Here is a 6000-nt window from a genome sequence, read left to right as displayed (position 1 = left end):
ACAAGTAGTATCTCTACTTGGTGCAAAGAATTTGGCTATCATAAGGGGCAAAGGCAAGCTCAACATGTTGGATGATCCATGACAATATACTTTATTTCGGATATAAGAACACATAACCCATTATGTTGCCTTCCTTGTCCAACATCAACTCTTTAGCATGTCATATTTTAATGAGTGCTCACAATCATAAAAGATGTCCAAGATAGTATATTTATATGTGAAAAACTCTCTTTCTTTATTATTTCCTATTAATTGCAATGATGACCAAAACTATGTTTGTCAACTCTCAACAACTTTTATTCATCATACTCTTTATATGTGAAGTCATTAATCTCCATAAGATCAATATGATCTCTTTAATTCTTTTTATTCTTTATCTTTTCTTTTATTTTTATTCCCTCAAGATCATAGCAGGATAATCAAGCCCTTGACTCAACACTAATCTTTATTATATATATATAGCTCATGGACTCGATTACATAGAAGGATCATAAAGCCAAACTCAAAACTAGATCATACTTAAACTTATTCTACTAGATCAAGATATAACCAAAAGGATCAAACTAAGCAAAACGGTAAAGATAGGAGTGTGATGGTGATACGGTACCGGGGCACCTCCCCCAAGCTTGGCAGTTGCCAAGGGGAGTGCCCATACCCATGTGATTATATCTCTTTCCTCGGGGGTGGTGATGATGGAGTTGTTGATGATGTAGGATTTTCTTCCATCTTCCAGGGCATAGGCTCATCATAGTAAAAGGATGATCAAGTCTCCGGGATCCTCAAATCTGCAGCCAAACTCATCCTCTTGAATATGTATTCATACTCACAGTTTTGGTTTTGCAGGTCATAGATCTGGGCTTGGAGGCGCTCGATTTTCTCATGAAGCTTGAAGATGGCCTCCCCTATGTTCTTGGCATCCAGCTTGTGATTGTTGGTGAACTCCATGATCATTATGTGATTGGCGTCGAGTCCACGTTCCACCATCTCCTAGCACTTGAAAACTTGTTGCTCCATTGCTTCGAGCCTTGTCTCCGCGCTTCCGGTCTTCCATGGTCCCTCAACATTGCGGATGTGCAGCACCCCCTCATGCATCTCAATGGTTTGAGGGTGTTGCAGCACCTCCGCGAGTTAGGGGTTGATGACCTTCTCGAAAAACTTGTCCTTGGGTGCGCTCGAAGACGTCATGGTGATCTAGAACTGTCAGAAAAACAGCTCAAAACAAAAACAGGAGATATTCGCGTGTTACGGTGGTCAAAACCTTCGGGATATTATATAATGAATTTTTACCGACCGAAAGAAGTATCATGAAAGAAAACGGAGTCCGGAGAGCACACGAGGTACCCATGAGGCAGGGGGGCGCCCAGGGGGTAGGGCCCACCCTCCACCCTCATGGATGCCTCGTGTCCTCTTCGGACTACTTCTTATCTTCCTATTTTCTTAAATATTCCAAAACGGAGAAAATTGCCATTAGAACTATTTTGGAGTCGGTTTACTTACCGTACCACAGACCTATTCCTTTTCAGAGTCTGAAACGTTCTGGAAAGTGTCCGTTATATATTCCTCTAGGGTTACGGTTTCAATAACATTAGTTTCAACATTTATTGGATTACCTGAGATATAATGTTTGATTCTTTGACCGTTCACCACCTTCGGATTTGTGCCTTCGAAGTTGTTGATTTTTATGGCACTGGAACGATAGACCTCCTCGATAATGTAAGGACCTTCCCATTTAGAGAGAAGTTTTCCTGCAAAAAACCTTAAACGAGAGTTGTATAGCAAAACATAATCACCTACATTAAAATCACGCTTTTGTATCCTTTTGTCATGCCATCTTTTAATTTTTTCTTTAAACAGTTTGCATTCTCGTAGGCCTGGGTTCTCCATTCATCAAGTGAGCTAATTTCAAATAGCCTCTTCTCACCAGCAAGTTTGAAATCATAATTGAGCTCTTTAATGGCCCAATATGCCTTGTGTTCTAATTCGAGAGGTAAGTGACATGCTTTTCCATAAACCATTTTGTAGGGAGACATACCATAGGATTTTAATATGTAGTTCTATAGGCCCATAATGCATCATCAAGTTTCTTGGACCTATTCTTTCTAGATCTATTAATAGTCTTTTGCAAAATTAATTTGAGCTCTCTATTACTAAGTTCTACTTGAGCGCTAGACTGTGGATGGTATGGAGATGCAATTCTATGGTTAACATCATACTTAGCAAGCATTTTACGGAAAGCACCATGAATAAAATGTGAACCACCATCAGTCATTAAATATCTAGGGGCTCCAAACCTCGGAAAAATAACTTCTTTAAGCATCTTAATAGAGGTGTTATGATCAGCACTACTAGTTGGAATAGCTTCTACCCACTTAGTAACGTACTCAACAGCAACTAAAATCTGTGTGTACCCATTAGAGGAAGGAAAAGATCCCATATAATAAAAGCCCCAAACATCAAATGGTTCAATAATAAGTGAATAGTTCATAGGCATTTCTTGACGTCTACTAATATTACCAATTCTTTGGCATTCATCACAAGATAAGACAAACTTACGGGCATCTTTGAAGAGAGTAGGCCAATAAAAACCGGATTGCAATACCTTATGTCCAGTTCTGTCTCCAGCGTGGTGTCCTCCATAAGCTTCAGAGTGACACTTGCATAGGATCTATTCCTGTTCATGCTCAGGTACACAAACGTCTAATAACACCACCTACTCCTTCTTTATAAAGGTGTGGGTCATCCCAGAAGTAATGTCTTAAATCATAGAAGAACTTTTTCTTTTGCTGGTATGTGAAACTAGGTGGTATAAATTTAGCAACAATGTAATTGCATAATCAGCATACCATGGAGCAGTACGAGAAACATTTATGACAGCTAATTGTTCATCAGGAAAGCTATCATCAATAGGTAGTGGTTCATCAAGAACATTCTCTAACCTAGACAAGTTGTCTGCAACGGGGTTCTCAGCTCCCTTTCTATCAATAATATGCAAATCAAATTCTTGTAGTAAGAGAACCCATCTAATAAGTCTGGGTTTAGCATCTTTCTTTTCCATAAGATATTTAATAGAAGCATGATCAGTGTGAACAGTTACTTTAGAATCAACAATATAAGGTCTGAACTTATCACCAGCAAATACAACCGCTAAAAATTCTTTTTTAGTAGTAGCATAATTTCTTTGCGCACTGTCTAGAGTTTTACTAGCATATTTTATAACATTTAACTTCATATCAACTCTTTGTCCTAGAACAGCACCTACAGCATAATCACTAGCATCACACATAATTTCAAAGGGTAAATTCCAATTAGGTGGCTGAACAATAGGTGCAGAAATCAAGGCTTTCTTAAGTATTTCAAATGCTACACAATCATCATGGAAGACAAAAGGAACATCTTTTTGTAAGAGATTAGTCATAGGCCTAGAAATTTTTGAGAAGTCTTTAATGAACCTGCTATAAAAACCAGCATGACCAAGGAAACTTCTTATACCTTTAATGTCCCTAGGACACGGCATCTTTTCAGTAGCATCAACTTTAGCTTTATCAAATCCAATACCTCTTTCAGAAATTTTATGTCCCAGGACAATACCTTCATTAACCATAAAGTGGCACTTCTCCCAATTCAAGACAAGATTAGTTTCTTCACATCTCTGCAAAACTCGATCAAGATTGCTTAAGCAATCATCAAAAGAAGTTCCATATACGGAGAAATCATTCATGAAAACCTCAACAATCTTTTCACAGAAGTCAGAGATTATAGCAGTCATGCATCTTGGAAAGGTAGCAGGTGCATTGCATAAACCAAAAGGCATACGTCTATAAGAAAAGGTACCGAAAGGACAAGTAAAAGCGGTCTTTTCTTGATCCTCTTTTGACACAGGTATTTGAGAGAAACCAGAATAACCATCTAGAAAGCAAAAATGTGTATGTTTGGATAATCTTTCTAACATTTGACCAATAAAAGGTAAAGGGTAATGATCCTTTTTAGTATCTTTATTCAATTTGCGGAAATCAATTACCATTCTATAACCTGTAACAATTCTTTGTGGGATCAATTCATCTTTATCATTAGGAACGACAGTAATACCTCCCTTCTTAGGAACATAATGGACAGGACTTACCCACTGACTATCAGCAATGGGATAAATTATACCTACCTCCGGAAGCTTTAGTATTTCTTTTCTTACCACTTCTTTCATCTTAGGATTTAACCGTCGTTGGTGGTCAACAACTGGTTTAGCGTCTTTCTCCAATTTTATTTTTTGTTGGCATAGAGTGGGACTAATGCCCTTAAGATCATCAAGAGTATATCCAATAGCACCACGGTGCTTCTTCAGAGTTTTCAATAATTTCTTTTCTTCTTGCTCTATAAGGTTAGCACTAATAATAACAGGATATATCTTCTTTTCATCAAGATAAGCATATTTAAGAGTATCAGGTAATGGTTTAAGCTCAAACACGGTATCACCCTTGGGTGGAGGAGGATCCCCTAGTATTTCAACAGGCAAGTTGTGTTTCAAAATAGGTCCCTGTTTAAAGAATATTTCATATATTTCCCTTCTTTCATTCATAAACATATCATTTTGATTGTCTAGAAAATATTGCTCTAAAGGATCATTAGGAGGCACGGCAATAGAAGCAAGACCAATAATTTCATCTTCACTCGGCAATTCTTTATCATGGGGTTGTCTACGAAATTTAGAAAAGTTAAAAATCATCAGACATATCCCCTAAACCAACAGTAACAATATCCTTTTCGCAGTCTATCTTAGCATTTACAGTATTCAAGAAGGGTCTACCAAATATAATGGGACAAAAGTCATCTTGTGGGGAACCAAGAACAAGAAAATCAGTAGGATATTTAACCTTCCCACACAAAACTTCAACATCTCTAACAATCCCAACTGGTGAAATAGTATCTCTATTGGCAAGCTTAATTGTACCATCAATTTCTTCTATTTCAGCAGGTGCAATATCATGCATAATTTCTTGTATAAGGAATGAGATATTGCACTAGCACCCATGTCACATAAGCCATTATAACAATGATCTCCTATTTTAACAGAAATAATAGGCATGCCAACAACAGGTCTATGTTTACCCTTAGTATCGGGTCTAGCAATTCTAGCAGCTTCATTACAGAAATAAATAACATGCCCATCAATATTATCGGCTAAGAGATCTTTAACCATAGCAATACTAGGTTCAACTTTAATTTGCTCAAAGGGTGTAGGTGTTCTCGTATTACTCTTACGAAACACAATTGAAGCTTTAGCATGATCCTTTATTCTAACAGGGAAAGGTGGTTTCTCAATATAAGCGATAGGAACAATAGGATCAACATTATAAGTGATAGTCTTTTCTTCAACTTTAATAGGTTCAACTACTTTTACTTCAATGGGAGGATGATATTTAAACCACTTCTCCTTAGGGAGATCAAGATGAGTAGCAAATGATTCACAGAAAGAAGCTACTATCTCAGAGTCAAGTCCATATTTAGTGCTAAATTCACGAAAAACATCGATATCCATAAAAGATTTAACACAATCAAACTTAGGTGTTATACCTGACTCCTTACCTTCATCGAGGTCCCAATCTTCAGAGTTGCATTTAATTCTTTCCAATAAATCCCATTTGAATTCAATAGTCTTCATCATAAAAGAGCCAGTACAAGAAGTATCAAGCATGGAGCGATTGTTGAGACAAAGCCGAGCATAAAATTTTTGAATTTTAATTTCTTTTGAGAGCTCATGATTGGGGCATGAATATAACATTGACTTAAGCCTCCCCCAAGCTTGAGCGATGCTTTCTCCTTCACGAGGCCAAAAAGTATATATATAATTGCGATCACGATGAACAAGATGCATAGGATAAAACTTCTGATGAAATTCCAATTTCAATCGGTTGTAGTTCCATGATCCCATGTCATCACATAGCCTAAACCATGTCAATGCCTTTCCCTTCAAAGATAAAGGGAAGGCCTTCTTCTTGATAACATCCT

The sequence above is a fragment of the Triticum aestivum genome, chromosome 3A (genome assembly GCF_018294505.1).
Source record: "Triticum aestivum cultivar Chinese Spring chromosome 3A, IWGSC CS RefSeq v2.1, whole genome shotgun sequence".
NCBI classification, from domain to species: Eukaryota; Viridiplantae; Streptophyta; class Magnoliopsida; order Poales; family Poaceae; genus Triticum; species Triticum aestivum.
Note: the sequence above shows the minus strand (reverse complement) of the source record.